A 17,724-nucleotide genomic window follows, 5' to 3' on the forward strand; every position below is an offset into this window, starting at 1 on the left:
CGTGGTGGCTAACACTATAGATGAGAAAGTTTTGTTACATAGGTTTGCCGGAACAGATCTACACAGACCAAGGGGCTCAGTTTGGGAGTCAGCTAATAAACGAGCTATACCAGCTCTGGCGTGTGGAGAAGTCGCACACCACCCCTTACCACCCACAGGCTAATGGACTGGTGGAGCATAACTACTCGCAGCTGGATGACTTACTCCAAACACTGTTGCTGTCCTGAAGCCAAGAGGAATGGACACGCTGCTCACCCAATTGATGAGGTCGCACAGAGGCACACTCCACTCAGCGACGGGAGAGACAGTCAACCTACTGATGCTCAGCTGAGACTGGAGAATATCATCCTTCACCCACGGAGGCTCAACCAACATATGAGTACGTGGTGTTGATGCTTAAGCAGTTAAAGGAAGTTCATGTCACTCTCAGAGAAGAGCAGATAACCATCAAACAGAAAGAGCCACCCTTAAAAGCTCCTAAAGACTGAGTTTGGTGGGTAAAGAAGCGACAAAAGAGAGGAGACAACCCAAAGCTATTGGCAAAATTTGCGGGGCCACACCAGGTCATAAAAGCTTGGCCTAACCACACCCCCCTGATAGAAGCCAGGGACAATTCTCTATTCAGAACGAGAGTCAGTTAAAACGAAACCACGCCTGCCCAGAGGAGTAGGGGCAAGCGCCAACCACCATCCAACCTCACAGAGGCCCCAACATAAAAGGGACCAGGCCAAGACATGGAAACCGAGCTAGAGACAGCTGAAGTTGGCCAACTTGAGACCGAAGGCCACAAAAATCTAGAGCTCAGAAAAGATACGGAAGCTGGACTGAAAGAGCGTCAAAGAAAACGAATGACTCAGCATTCTGGAACAGCCAGCCAGGCCTCCGAGTCCAAAAAAATCAGCATCACAGATTGCTTGACACAACCCTTACCCGGCTCAGATCACTCGGCAGCCTGATCCATAAGGGGAATCAGTGTGGTCATCTACGACAACGGCCAATCCCGAGCGACCTTCGCAGAGAAATACAGAGGTCGAGGAAAAGCGCCAACCATTGTTTAGCACCTTTCCTACGTGCCCCTGTACTACTTGTCCTTAAAGATAAGTAAGACAGGGTCACTTGCACTCAAGCACCATGAGCAAGTACAGTCCAAAATACTTATCGATATTTATTAGTCGAACAGTTTGCAGCATTCCTATGAACCTTTTACCATGGCTCAACATGGTAAGACTATCGATTCTTTTGAAGAACTGTTGAGTCAGAAAGAGACATTGTAGGCAGAAGAGGAAGCCTCAGGGGGCCCACTAGACTTGGACGAGGATCCGGGCGCCGTGTGTCAAGAGCATGGGCATGGTAAACTTGCATGAGGCAGTTGGGTCCTCCAACAACAAAGAAGGAAGGCATCTTGGCCAGAATGCTCCCATAAGCGTCTCTGTTTCTAATAACAGAGAAACTTATGTCAAATCACACCTGGTTGGTGCTCAGACTTACCGACCTACCGACAGAACCAAGAAGCAGCCAAAGTCACGAGCCAGCCAAGCGAAAGTGAGTTTTTGTTACTCGAGATTCATTAGAACCTCGACTGGTTGGAGGAGGTCGAAACAGCTGAGCTCACCAAAACGGCTCGGTCTCAAGAGACCGACTCGGCTAAACAAGAGAACCAAGATGTGTCAGCAAGCTCGGCCTTCTCTACTTCCTCTAACAAGTCGAAGTAAAGGGAGCAAAGGAAAGTGCAAGTCGAGGTTGAACTAAGAAGCAAATCTTGACTTGCACCTTGGCTAGGATTAAAACGCAGTAGTAGAGCTGGATAGGACGCCAGACCAACCAAGAAAAACGTCGTCAAAACGACGTTCCACTTAGGTCCACTTAGTTCCACTAAGTGGACCAAAGTACTCTAGGCCATGCAGGGCACGTGTTGACTGTGTGGGGTCGTCACCGGCATCAAGAGATGTCGGCAGCATGTTTTGTAGCACTTCGCCATCTTTTTGTGTTGATGTCGGAGCCAACATGTTTTACCCAATCCAGTGATGTCACACCAAAAGGCACATGGAAGTGGCGAGTGCAGAAGTACCCTATACTTCGTCAACAAAGACAAGTGGGCAACATTCCTGGAGATGATAAAATGGGCTGCCGATCCTGTAATGAAGCCATGTACCCCCACTTTGACCGTGGCTTGCCGGCTCCGCAAGGAGCCAGAATTCAAACAAGTTAGGGTAGACAGGCACAAGCCTAAGGGAACTCGCCAGCCAAAGCGACCGATCGAGTCACTGGATCCAAAGCCAACTCGGTGATCCAGGGTCTCCTCCCCCAACTAAGCCAGTCTGGATCTGTCAAGCGATGTCGTGCGCATCCTTATTGTCAAGTCATCTAGATGAGAGCCTACCCGGACATAGCCTGAGTCATGCTCGGAACGTCTGACTCAGATCTTAGGATGTCCACCAGCCGACCAGCCACTGTACCGGCACCAGGAGCAAGCCGGCAACTGCTGTAACTCTTCACAGCACATGAAGACTATAAAAGAAGCCCAAATGAGCAGAGGAAACCAGAGCGCCTAGAAGTCTCACGCTGCGCAGTTGATTACCGTAAAGTCTTTATTTGAACGCCACTGCCAGTAGAAGGCCACAATAAAAGAAAAGTTGAAAAATTCAACGCCACCCTTTAATTGAAAGCTACCTCTATTTTTTCGCAACTTAAACATTTTTGTTCTTTACAATCTATAATAGAGAGTGATCAGTAGAAAAAGTGTCCACAAAATAGTACTAATAATAACTTGGTTACATCAATAACAATTAATTTTTTCGTTGTTGCTGTAGTGGTTGCCATGATTTTAGTGACGGTGTACCTGAGAAGATCAATCGTCACAATCATCAAAACTACACTCTATTTCAAAGTTAATAAGCTTTAAATTATATCCATTGCTTTCAGATTCGTCCATGATGTGGTTTACAATCTTACCTCAAAATTTGAAAACGTTTTGATGAACGATGAGAATACTCTTCAAGAACATCGTACAGTGTATTAGCAGCCATTGTTATGGCGTATTCTAATTTCAAAACGGTAAAAGTGTCGTCAATGTTAAAATCGTTATGTCCGTCTTCTAACACCAAAGCTTTAGAGTTTTTTCTTTAAACTTTGAAAGCCGCATATGGAAATACTTAATTACAGCGCCTTGCTAATATTTAATAATTAATCTAGTTCCTTATTTAGTATACTCGGTCTAATACTTCGCCATATATGGAAAACATTTTAGAGTACTGAGGCCAACAGTATTAATGTCGATTAACCCGAGGGAAATGTAAAATATAGGCAACATTAGCATCGCTTTGCCTGTAAAAGGGCTAAATTTATTGTCTCAAAAATCGGATGAGCTAGTCAAGAAAAACAGAGCAACCTTTTATTTTAACACCACCTTTAATTAAACGCCACTACTAGGGGATGGGGTTGAAAAATAGAGCGTCATAGCATTCAAATAGAGGTTTTACGGCATATTTTCATTGTGTATTGAACTGTACCAATATATATCTGTAAAACATATATTGGTAAAATATATATTCTAATTGCCTTGTATTCAAATGGTTTGATTCTTGGGAACAAGTGGAGGAACTCGGTCGGTTTCTTTACACATGCACCACAGAAAAATTACAGATAGTATAGAAAGAATTTTCATTAGATTGTTTGTTATTTACTCTCTATTTTTATTAAAAATGTATTGCAAATGTAGTTGAACTTTTATACTGTTTATTTAAATGTTTGTTCTGTTCAAAAATAACTGCGAACTTACAAACAGTGTGTTCTATCAATATTATGGCACACTTGCTAGGCGACCAAAAACCACCCTCTCACATAACACTGCAAAACTTTCTATTGTTATAGTAATGAAAAAACGACCAGCTGAATTTTGCGGCCTTGTCACTTTATCATAAAATACCATCAGTTATGATCTTCAATCAAATGCTTCGATAATTTTAAACAAGAGTAAACCAAAACGATGTAAGTGGCGGAAATTACAAAGAAAAAGACGGTAAGTACAAACAATGGCGACACCAACGAAATTATGAACTAATGCAAGGTAGCCTACTACAACTTTGAGAGGCGTTTTTCTTCTCAATTTTTAAAACTTTGATTTCAAAATTATTAAAAAGTTCATGATTAACAAATAAAAAGTAAGCGTCATATTCTGATTATCTATAATTTGATACAATAGATGTTCATTTTAAATAGTGCTGATCAGTTCGTGTCAGCGGAAAATGACAACGTCCGAGTGCAGACGACACGAGCGTAGATTTGCCGCCGAAAATGCCTGTATCGCGATTTTAAGATGCGCTGCGTTTAAGATCTGGTCAGATCTAAAAAAGATAACGATTTGTGAGTTTCTAGCCGCAATTCCTAACTCGGTTGCGGAATGTACCAAAAAATAAATTTTGGCGCCTACAATATAACTGCACGTTGACAAGGTCGTTTCTACGGAACTGCAAAACTGCTAATGCTAATTGTACTGCGTATAGTAGAGTAGGAACATAAACTTATCTTTCAGCCTTTTCCTTCGGAGGGTGGGCTACTCAAACTAAGGATGTTTTATAGTCAGAAATTTATGCTGAATTCAATTATAATGTTTCTACACCTATGTGTTTGCACATTTTTGAGCTAGAAAGCACTTTCGAAATGGGAGGGGGCAACTCCAAGTTTGGTTGGAAAACTTTACATATCAGACAAAGAAAACTATTTTATAATCTCAAAAACTAATAAATGCTTTTATTTGAGATTAAGTGAGATAATTCTCAGCATTCCTTAACCCATGCCAAGGCTGCAGCTTGTTTCACTGTCTTGATTAGTCTGTGAATGAAACCCTAGTCAGAGTGACTAAACTTCAATATGAGACAGCCAAACAGTATTCAAACAGATGGTTGATATTAGAAGAAGAGAGCATTCAATGTGAAATTGCTCAAAAAGTGCTATGCATTGAGAACTTCGATGAGAGTTCAGACTTGTTGTCATTATGTCTGTTATAAAAAATATTGTAACAAACTCATTATGGAAAGAGCTGAGAAAAGACACGAGAAGAGACAGAAAGAATGTGATACAGCAGAAGAGGTGAGATTAGATATTTATAACTTTACAAATTCATGATGATTTCTCCATGATGATGGTACTTTGGTGGGCGAAAAAGAAAATATTTTCATTTTTGTCTGCACATTTTGTGAGCAGCAAAACTAACTCTTTGCAGTTTACATGACGTGTTATAGCCTACAATTTGGACATAAATTTATAGATAAACATACGTGTATGATTCTTCCTTGGTTTTTTGCATAGGACCACACAAACTACGCTAGATATAGCATGCTGTACTATGCAGAGATGACTAATCTTAAAGTATAGCGTAACAAGGTGTATGAGGCTCTTATGAAGAAGGGGTACTTTACTTATTAATCATGACATCACTGTCCATTCAGCTCTATCGCTTGTGATCAATCTATTGAGCAAACAGTTAAAAGAGACTCAAAGTCTCACAGTGTAATCATAGGGTTTACCTGGAATCATCGGCCTCTCAATGCTGGACTCTATCTCACCCAGAACAAGCAGCTGTATATACAGACACGAAGAAGATGCTAGTGCCTGGTGATTCGGATGCAGCAAGTTATGAGATGCATGAAAAGGCATGAAAGGCTGATGAGAAAATGAGGGAAGTCATGAAAGACTCATAACAGCAATAATAAATCCGTTTGCGTTTCAGACCACCAAGCTAGTACATATTACCAGTGGTGCAAAAGCCTCTATTGAAGTGAAGCAGGATCTTGAAATGGCAAATGTGATAGGAGAGAAACAGCTTTCAGAATTTGTCCAGAGGAGGTTAAGCACCCAAGAGATTAATTTCAATGCATCCATCAAGTCAGACAAGCTCAAAACCTTTCCCACATTACCATCAGCTAAGAAAAAATCAAAAGAAAAAGTCTTAGAGTGTTTGCACAGACTGTTTGAGAATTTGTTAGTGATCAGCCAACAGCGTAACTTAGATTTGAGAAAATTTTTATCATTCTCTCTTGGCAACGTCAGCTGGTCCCTGGCTAGCTCTGATGGCTCTATATTGAAGACTGCCAAGTCGGCTCTGATGGCTTCTGTTGAGGAAGATGTTGATGATCAACCATCAATTTATGTTAACCAGGATCAGCTACCAGTCTTGACGCTGTTGGGGTTGATGCTATGGCTGAAATTCAGAGCCTGAAAGCTCCTCCAACTTTTGGCATGGTTGCAAGTCAGCGTTTGCAACGGATAGTTAGTACTGCAAACGTATATCACACATGTTGTGTGGATTTTGTTTGTGACACATACCCTGATATCAGCATTAAAGGAGGTGAGAGAAGTCATAGAAGTGTGAAAGGAAGGCAGAGGTTGCTGTGTTTAGTCCGAACTAATCAGTACCAAAAAGGTCTGAATTCTTAGCAGATAGCTCAGACAAGACTGCTTTAGTGAAATTTTTAAAGGATACATGGAGGAAGTCAACTGTGAAGCAGAAACTAGATCTTGTAGCAGCTTTTTCTCAAGAATGCCACATGATCAGCTATGACCTTGATGGATCAATCGCTGTAAGCCAAATAAATAGTTTGACACCAGACCACGAGGAAGCAGATACGCGCATGTTAGCACATATCGCAAAGATAATGGAAGACAAACCCAGCTCAAAAGTTCTAGTCAAGTGCCAGGACACACTGTCTATCTCTAGTGGATGAGCTGCCATCACAAAAACTCATTTACTGCTGTGGTAAGAAGCAGTTGAGATATGTAAACAGGCTGTCTGTCCACTTTCCTCACACCCGAATGATGCAAAGCACTGCTCGGACTCCATGCTCTAAGTGCATGCGACAGTGGAAGCGCATTCTATTTCAACAGGAAGATAACCTTCTTCAAGCTGCTAAAGAACAATCTTGAATTCTGTAACACACTGAAATCATTGGGAACAGATTTTGAAGTTGATGGTGCAATAAGATAATCTATTGAGACATTCATATGCGGATTATATGGTGAAGAGACAAATTCAATCAATGAAGCAAGGTATAAGATCTTCTGCTCACTGTCTCGCACATCACAACCAAACCTACCGCCCACACTAGATGAATTAAATCTCCATATATTTAAGGCTGCCAATCAGGCCGCGATATGGAGAAGAGCCAAGCAAATCATCATCAATGCTCCATCCCCCAGCAATGTGGATGGTTTATGGAAGATGGAGAGCTTAAAGCTAGATGAATATCACAACAACCAGCACCTCCTGATGTGCTCGTGGACATGTTTTTTCAATGCAAAACTGGGTGCCAGTCTTGTCGCTGTCAGTGCAGCAATACAGATCTCAAGTGTAGGGACATGTGCAGAAGCAGCTGCTGTAGCAATAGAAATAAAGAGGATGGAGATGAAAGTAGTGATGCAGAAGACTCAGTTGACTGTGAATTAGAAAATTAGTATTCGAGTGGTGTTGTAATCAAAGGTGCACTTCATGTTTGATTAGAATACATAATTATGTGTCACACCGTATAAAAGACTGACTAATTGCGACTTCACTTGCATAATAAAGTAAACGGCTCAACATAATAAGTATTAATGATGAATATATTTATACTAAAATGTTATATACATGGTCTGAGTCTTTAAAAATACTTTTCATTTTGTTTTACAGATCTGTAATGATATATGAGTTGCGGAATAACAAGGACAAACTGTAAAGCTGCCACAATATTAACCAAACTGGGAATACATAATATTATATAATACAATTCTAATATTATAATATTTGAAGAATAAATATTCTAATGTTATCAGAATTGATTCCAACTTAGGTTATTGCTAATTATTTAGTATATATATGCCATTTTCATTATTACATTGTTGGTAGAAGCACATGAAACATTACAGACTTTTATTTAATTAAAATAATGTATTAATTAAATTACTCAAAAATGAACCATCTGAGAGGTGTAGAAACCATATATTTGAAATCAGCTCAAAGTTCTGATATAGATGCCACTCTTATCAAATAGCCCACCTCCGAAAGGAATAAATCACTTTTTTTGACAGCTTTTTGATGCACTTCTGCTCTACTAGTAGTTGGGGCGTAGTTGTAGTAGGCTGTTGTTGTAAATGGTTTTTAGTATACTCTTGAATAAGACTTGTACATTAATACTATTATTATTACAAACAATTACGTATTTACTAAATTGCAAAGCGGTTATTTTATATGACTACAGCAGGTTTGGCTTGCCCACAAAACAGTTATACTTTTTCTTCTAATTACAATACAAATTAGACTATGACTTTTCAGCAAATATTAGTCTAGCTACAAAACAGTTATATTTCTATTAAATACATATTGGAACCTGACTTTTCAGCAAATATTAGCCTAGCTACAAAACAGTTATATTTTTATTTATTACACGTTAGAACCTGACTTTCCAGCAATTATTAGCCTAGCTACAAAACAGTAATGTTTCTATTAAATACATGTTAGAACCTGACTTTTCAGCAATTATTAGCCTAGCTACAAAACAGTAATGTTTCTATTAAATACATGTTAGAACCTGACTTTTCAGCAAATATTAGCCTAGCTACAAAACAGTTATATTTCTATTTAATACATGTTAGAACCTGACTTTTCAGCAATTATTAGCCTAGCTACAAAACAGTTATATTTCTATTAAATACATGTTAGAACCTGACTTTTCAGCAATTATTAGCCTGGCTACATAACAGTTATCTTATTTCAACTGCATGGACTTGAACAGCAAGTATTAGCCTGGCTACATAAAAGTTTTATGACTTCATACAAACTAAAGCTTAGAGTTATGAGAAGGTATTATCATTGTATGTTGTATGTAAAAGTTATATATTATTTAGATTTACATAGCATCTCTCAACGAAGTATAATATGTACCAAATAGAAAAACCATTGAAAATGTTGAATTCACCAAGTTGCAAAATTGTATAAAGAAAAAGTACACACTGAGTACAGCTGAGTACACACTGCTTTGATGCATATTCCACTAATGCAAACAAACTGACTAGAAATACAGGATGGCTAAACTATATAAATGTGTGCAACATAAAAGTTAATAAAACAGTAGTTACTACTGGATCAGGGCATCAATTAACAGGTAATACACTATAATAGTCCGGTGTGAACAAACAAAATTTTGTTTTAAAACATATTGAAGACATGCCAGTTATCCGCATACATGTGTACATTGGAAAGCATAACAGGAAAACATGTTTAGCTATGCGTAATGGATTTTTCCATACCATAATATGCTGGAGATGGCCTACTATTGTCATCTTCTGGAGTCAACTTCTTACACAATGACTCGTAAGCTTCTAGTACAGCTGGACTCAGTCTAATAAGCTGCCGACTAATGACCTGATAGTCAGAGCTACTTTCTTTAAGATAATATAAAATGGTCTCATTTACCATCTGATTACCATCATACATTCCAGATATATGCTCCTGTCGACAATGTTCGTAATCTTCGGCTGGAACTACATTAAATATACCATAACTAGTATGGTGTGTTTTATAGCGCTTCAGGTACTTAATTTTATAATACATAAGCTGAGCATCTAATGAGACAGCAGGAAATTCCACAGGGTTTTCTGTAAGCTCCTTGCCATTCCAGTTGGTAGCTTCATGATCTTCTGTTATCGTGAAGCACTTCACTTCTACTTCTCTGGTGGATTCTTCTTTGGCTATTACACAAATAAATAAATAGAAAACGTTACAGACTACTTCCCAAAGTTTTGATCTAGTTAACCCTTTGCTTACAAAATCTGTAAAAGCCCGTAATATGAGCATTGTCTCAGCGTACGGATCCCGAAAATCCCGAAATAATTCGGCCTTCGATAGACTTTTTTAAAATATATTATTTATTAAAAGAAACAGCATTAAAATTTAAAATTAGTAATTTGATCACTTTCCGTTAGCTCTGTTGTACTGTTTTGAGGCTATAAATAATCCCTAATACGCATGTGCAAGCAATACACTTTGCAAAGATGTAATCTTTTATGGAAATCTATTCATCATGAACGCACGCGGTTGTTCAAGCTCTGCTAAAAAAGTTTGTTTAGAGGAAGACATCGACTGGTTTGAAAGTGAAGAAGAGGATATCAGGTCGGAAGAATGTGGGGAAGATGATGAAAGTAAAAAATAAAATCAACAGGGTGAATTGGATTGCGAAAGTGAGAGTGAAACGGCCGGCGATAAAACCGGGAGTATTTATGGCTTTTAAAGAGGAGCTGACTTAAAACCAAAAAAATTACATTTTGCTGACAACTTGGCAGGAGTAAGTTTGAATTTTTAAACAGGTAAGTATTTTTAATATTTAAAGCTTTTTATAAAATCGGCCATTATAAATGTTATATTTAACGAAACGAATAAATATGGCCTCCAAAAACATTGCGATGCTTCGGAGCTTGTTGATGGTAAAGATATTTGGCGTGTTACTTATTTAGTTTTGCATATAAGTATTTTCAAAAAGCCTACTCTGTTGTCTTACTGGTCCACAATCCTTTATTATCTACGCTGATTTTTAATAAAATTAAAAATAGAAAAAAAAATGGAAGCAAGTTTACTTTCTACTGTACATTTTGCTGACAATTTTGAACAGCCTGCTAGCAATAAATTTTTCAAGTTAGATGTTTTTACCATGATATGCGACCAGTTATATTCTGTTTTGCTGCCTGGTAAATTCATATCTATAGATGAAAGCTTGCTGGCTTGGAAAGGACGACTTGGACAACCAGTTTCTTTGCAAGTTCTTGCAAACATATGAAACCATACAGATGCTTATCATGAACCATTTTCACAGAGTCATTGCTTCCAAAAATGTATTTGTTATCAATGTTTTATGATAGAAAGGTGGCAACTTTGACACATCACAATTTTGATAGAAATATTCACAGACGAATAAATTTGCAGGGACGATTTGCAGGGAATAAATTGCTGCCTGTTGAGAAATTTCTAAGCTTTCAAATGCATATTCATTTGTAGCTCTGTTCCAATTTGCATGTAAGTTATAGCGACGTTTAGGTGACATTGTCAGGCCTCCATTTTTCGCTGGTCTTTTGGGTCATGCACTGAGAATGTCAAGTGGCGCTCCCGCAATGCATCGGAGCTCATAACTCCACTTTCAATGCTCTTTGACGACCAACTTCTTTTGCAAATTGTTGAGAACCTATGAATCCATGCAAGTATTATTTATACACCATTGTCAATTACCTTTACCAATTAGGAAAATACAATTGAAAATGACGTATAAAAAAAATTAATAGCTTTAACAAATTGAGACTTTTGCTGGAAAGCATTTGCAAGCTATCTGCATAGAAAAAATATCAGCTTGTAGAGAAATTTCTCAGCTTTCCTATGCATATTAATTTATGTAACTACCAGAATTGTGATGTAAGTTACTACAGTTCTTATGCAGTCATGTCAAAGGCTCAAATCGCCCTAGTAATTGCCTCCGTACGCTGGTATTTTTCCGGCCGTAAGCACGCCGTAGCCAAAGGGTTAAGAACATACATTAGATATATATAAAGCAGGTAATGTCTGTAGATGCCAACACTATACTATTTAAAGATATCAGAATAGTATTCTCATGCTCTAGATTGGTGAACACAGTAAAATAATTTTCATGTAATAACATGATACTAATATAAAACTTGTTAGCCTGTATGTGGCTTACATCTTCAACCTACCTGCTTCAATAGAGAGCTTGATATCCGCCAATGCTCAATCATCTTCCTAAAATAAATAAAGACAACTGGTTAAAAACGAAATTCAATGCAAAAATGTTAAAAACTTGTTAGTTCAGGTTGAGAAAATTAAACCAAATAAGGGAGGAAGTATCTTAACATATATTTACATACAAGATATACAGATGTGCTAAATCTGCTGGGAATAGTTATTGTTTCACATACCTCTATACTTGCCAATAATTCTTTACGGTATGTGGAAGGATTTAAAGACATATCACCATCTTTTCTATTTTCTAGTTCAAATGATTCCACATATCGTTGCGCATGTTGAAAATATTAATAACATTATAAAAATAGAGATTCTTAGAAATATTCTTTAATAAGTTTACAAAAAAATATGCCGAATATCTAGAAAGTTCAAGATTATTGCATAACCCCCTATAAGGAATCACACTAATTTTGCTGAAAAAAACATTGTGGTTAACAGTGAAAATTGACAGAATAGGACTAGGTTCCTTAGTAATAGTTAATGTGTAGATAAATAATGGGGGTCCTCCCATGTTTTGTGACGATTCTGACGACAGGGATATTTGAAAAGTGACGAACAAAACGAACATTTATCAATGTAGGTGACGAGGTGACGATGATTGTGTAAGTAGGATTACTAAAGGTACGGCTATATGTAACGAATTTTTCGTTAGTTTTGAGTTCTGGCCAAAATCACGAAAAACACAAAATTATTCGGTCGAAATTCACAGAATTATTTGAGCTGTGCATTCCCACCGAGTTCGTTGACGAAACGCTTTTAACAGACTAAACAAATTATTAGCGAGCACAATTCTAGCAGCTTTAGCAATTAGTATTGTCCAAGACATGTATTGCGACACACAATACAAGTACGAAGGCAATTTAACACAGTGCACACAATGTAACTGTTCAAGTTGCGCTATTGTTGGTTAACGAGCACGAATCTAGCATATCTTAATATTTATGTAGTCCGAGAACATAATGCGACACGCAAGAAAAATATCATGGCAATTCACCATAGTAAATACGATGCAATCTACTTGAGTGCGGTAAAAATGGCAACAATTTCTACCACAAAACCTTTGCTGCTATAAAGGAAATTTTTATTATCAAAAAATAAACGATTTGTAGCCATAGTGTCCAAACAATAAATACATACAATAGCACAATATAAGCAGTTGCATCGTGTGTACTATGTTGAATTGCACTTATACTTTTATTGTGTGTCATTATACGTGTATTGGACTACACTAATTGCAAAAGCTGCTAAAATCGTGCTCGCTAGCACGATTCTAGCAGGACAGAATAATTCTGTGTCTTTCGTTCATTTCGTGATTTCGGTCAGAACCAACGAAAAATTTGTTACGTGTGGCCGTACCTTTACTAACTTATTATTTGTCCATAAATCAACACGATCAAACGAAACTTCACTAGTTTTGGTTTGAAGCATCTGGCCCAAAATTTATAGACTGCCAGGTAATTAAGGTAAACAGCAATGAAATGCCACGACACTGACAGCAAGTCCGTTTCTAAGTCTGTGACTGACAGTGATTATTAAAGACAATCTCGGTCTATTTTCAGTATAAGAAATGTAGTCCTAAAAACCTAAGACGGCTGTCACTCTTCGCGGAGTAATCAGCAACTTTCTCAAACATCACTAATATGTTTGTGAAGGTCGCTGGTTGAGCCATGCTTTTGATTAGCAGAAGTTCAAGCTGAGAAAGTTTCAGGTTTTTAACGCAACCCAGTGCCACCAGAATGGATATTTGTATTAAAATAACAAATGTGAAGAAAGAGGTGGTTTTGGTTACCAACTTGAAAAAGGTGACGACAGTGATTTTAAAAGTGACGACAGTGATTTTAAAAGTGACTATTCTGACGACAACTTTGTGTGGTAGGACCCCCAATAATCCATCCAGACGTTTCCTACTGATAATTGTTGAAGTCTTGAGACCACTACGAATGAGAGTGTCACTCACTTTGATAACGTACAGTCCACAGCTTACACAATCTTTCTGTTGCATAGCCGCTATCTCACTATCTGTCACAGCATTATCAGCAAACCTCTCATCAACAAAAACAAGCTTCCTGCAAATATTGTTGCCATAGATATAGTAAACCCTAGATATGGAATAATCAAAACAAGTGAGGCCTATAATTAGCATGACGCAACGTCATGGTGATGTGCAAAGCGAATCAACTGATCTATTAACTCCTATTGACTTAGCACTAAAAACTGCTCAATTTTTCCATAGTTTGTACATCTGAGACTGCATATTTTATTGAAAATATGTAAAACTTATATACAGTAACACTTCAACTTACGAGTGTCCTAATGTACGAGAAACTTGAGGTACGAGCCAGCTTTTAAGCAAGTTTTAGCACTAACATACGAGCCATGTTTGAGATACTAGCACATGAGTCAGTTGCCAAGTATGTCGGAAGTGTTAATGAGAACAGCATCTCTCTGTATTTTTCAACTGCTCAGATTATACTTTTGTACCATGTTTTTTGTGCGCGATTTTCAGTGCAGAATTATGTAAATTAAAAGTACCGTGCGTAGACCGAAGGTTTGCCAGTAAAAGGATAGATAATGCAAAGAAAAAGCGAATGATAACAATTGATATTAAATGGAAAATTATTGAAAAATATGCAAAATATGTATGCGTGATTGAGCTAGCTCAGCAATATGACAGAAATACAGTCCATCCACTGTACATCCACAATTATCAAACACAAGGATTGTATTCAAGGCATTTAGTTTGCAAAAAGACTAACCATAGTTTCTAAACGACGTAGCGGTCTTCACGACCACTGATGGAGAGACTGCTCAGGCTTTGAATAAAAGACAAACAATTGGCCGGTGACTGCGTAACTGAAACGATGCTACGTAAAAAGGCCGGTGCTATCTATCAAGACTATAAAAAATAGACATTCAGACAAGTTGGCTAGTGGTCGTGCATTAACCCTTGGTGACGACACCTGTGTTCATCCTGATCGCAACATGTTGAAAGGGTGACAAAGGCAAACGTCCTTAGATGGGTTTCTCTTAAAACGGCAGGCTGGTCGTGAGAGCGAAACAAAGGAAAAATTAGCTAACCAGCGAGAAACTTAAAACTATGAACGCCGAAGAAATTTTAATTACGTTAAGTTAAAGATTAAAGTTTGCTTTTAGGTTTGCTTTTAAGTTTGTCTTTTAAGACTTGGATAAAATCCAAATTTATCAAAGTCAACTGTTGTAATGAAGGATAACTTATCTCTCCCTCTCTGGCAAATGCTAGCGTTAGCTGCTATTGTATGTATTTAATTTTACATTTTAATTAATCACATTTCCTTGCATTATTTTTTATTTGTTGCTTTTTGAAAGCATGTGGTAAGTTAGGACAATAACCAACATGTTCTTTCTGTTATAATATATTGTTTTGAGTGTTTTATTTGCATTTTTAGAGTATGGAAACCAATCAGTATGTGTTTAATTGTTCTATATATAAATAAATTGCACCAACATGCGAGTAAATTGACATACGAGCTCAGTCTCTGAACGCATTAAGCTCGTAAGTCGAAGTATGACTGTAATGACTTTGGATTAGAAAGGCAAGAATCTTACACACATGGTAATGAATAATACCAATGATTTAGAAGCTTCTATATCATTGATAATATAAAGAGTGACCAAATAGAAATTAAACTAATAACAAACTAATGAATCAAATGATATTTAGAAGCAGTAAAGCTGGACCACTGTATTAAACACCCATTAGACATGACTAAAAATAACTAGACGAGATAGTTTTTGTCGAAGGTTGGTTGAACTAGATTCCTGCTTTGAAGTGGCATAGTGTATTCTGATTTTAGTATAGCGATTTACTATAGTTTTGAGTAGACTGTTGGCATGCACTGTACATGTAAAACCTTGATTGAGGTTATGTAATAAGACATATATGTTATTGTCTGTGATGTTACTTGTTTAAAAGCTTTCTGTGTGATACCATAGCTCTCCATGTGTGAACGTAGGCACTTTTCTGCAGCAATACACATTCGGCCTATCAATCTGGTCACCAATCCTCCTCTGTTTTTAACTGAGATTAGGGTTATGTCATCACTATTTCTACTTCCTACTACTTCTACATCGGTCAAGAACTTGATACACTCATCACATTTGAGTAAGAAAAAAAACCTCATCACCGAACTCCTCATCTTCACCTTCCTCAGCTTTTGTCTCTTCTTTCTTTTTCTTTCTAGCCAGAGAATGTAGCAAGAGTTGGCCAGTTTTTTCAGCCCTGCTCACATCCAGATCAATACAGTTAACATTGAGACTTGGTGTGATATCTGCTTTTATGAACAGTGCTCAAAGTGCAGATCTAAAGCACTGCACATCCGGGTTATTCTTATAGCCATCCTTAGATCGTATTGTGGAAAACAGAATCTCAATGTGATCCTGGTTGATCTTAACGTTTAGGAAGTAGTTGATGTAAGGGTAGTTGCTAAAAAGATATTGGGCAATGCCATGTACAGATTTGGCTGCTGACTCGAAACCAATGACGAAATGATGATGATTTTCCTATTATTTTCCACTAGCAGCTTTCAGCTTGGTATCTTTAATCGGCATAGATAGCTTATGATATTGTTGAGAACTTCTTGTTTTGAGTTGAAGTTCTGTCTTGTTATGGGCAATTCAGGATATACCTAGGGTGTTGTGGTCTCTTCTGATGACATTTCACTAAGAATTTGGTTTTATTGTTACGTTTATGGCTTAAAAACTAGCATGCCAAGCGTGCTTCCCCTACTAAGCTTATTGCTCAATTGAAGGCTTTGATGCTATGATGCACATCACTACGACGTAATGTCGTGAAAACAACAGCCATTTATAGGCCTCACTTTTGCTCCATTGTAATGATAGCTATTTGCCAATCTAAGGTTTACTATATCTATGATTGTTGCTAACAGTGAATTTTTGGATTAAACCATTTATGCTAGAATGCAAAGACAATAACTGTTGCTTTTTGTAAGATTTACCGACAAACCTAGTGAAGTATTTCATGCTCACCTTTTTTCAATGGTCTGTTGTCCTTTGTAAGAAAGAGAGCCCATTAAATGAATTTTCCTAAGCTTTCTATCTACCAGCTGCAAACAGAGTACCATATACAACTTGTATATCAAGCTATGCAAGTTGCATGTTATAGATACACGCAGAGCAAGTATTCCTGTGCCTACAAAACAGTTATCTTATTCAAGTTACACGCTATATAAAAGATATGCTGTTCTAAATTTTTAAAACAATTATAATAACTATGCACAGCCATGCAACACTAATTGTTCTCAAAATTAATATCTTGACATAGTCTTTCAGTATAAAAGTGCAGCATAAGAATACTAACCATTAGGGAGTAGTGACTTCGGTCAGATCATGTCTTGGTACTATGACAGTGTCAGCAGGCTGGTCTAATGCGTTAGTGAGACTATCACGGATTAGTAGAGCATGAAACTGAAAATAAACATTTGATAAAGATAAAAAAAGTTAACGAATAATACAATATGTCAAGATCTTTTCTGCTTCGTTAAAAGAAATCATCAACAAAGAAATACATCAACAAAGAAAATTATGATAAAATTAATCCCATGATGAACTTTTACCGCTGATTAAATGAAATAAAGATATTTTGACAGCATCACCTCACGCCAACTTTAGATCACAATCTCAGAAAGACATACCTTGATTGTTGATTTCGACTTGAAAATCGCCAGTTTTATGCCAACATCTACCACCTAAAATAAGTAAAATAAAATCTAAAACTTCGTCCAATATTTCGAAGGAAAATTACAATTAGAAATTTAACAGACTGCACTAGAAGACACTGTTGCAACACCAACTGTCATCAAGAACATAGTTGCTTATAAAACATCTGTCTAGGATCTATTTTTAGCAGCGTAACATTTTATTAAGAGCAGTAAACCTTTTTGATATTTTTTCAA

Source organism: Watersipora subatra, chromosome 1 (genome assembly GCF_963576615.1).
Source record: "Watersipora subatra chromosome 1, tzWatSuba1.1, whole genome shotgun sequence".
NCBI lineage: Eukaryota > Metazoa > Bryozoa > Gymnolaemata > Cheilostomatida > Watersiporidae > Watersipora > Watersipora subatra.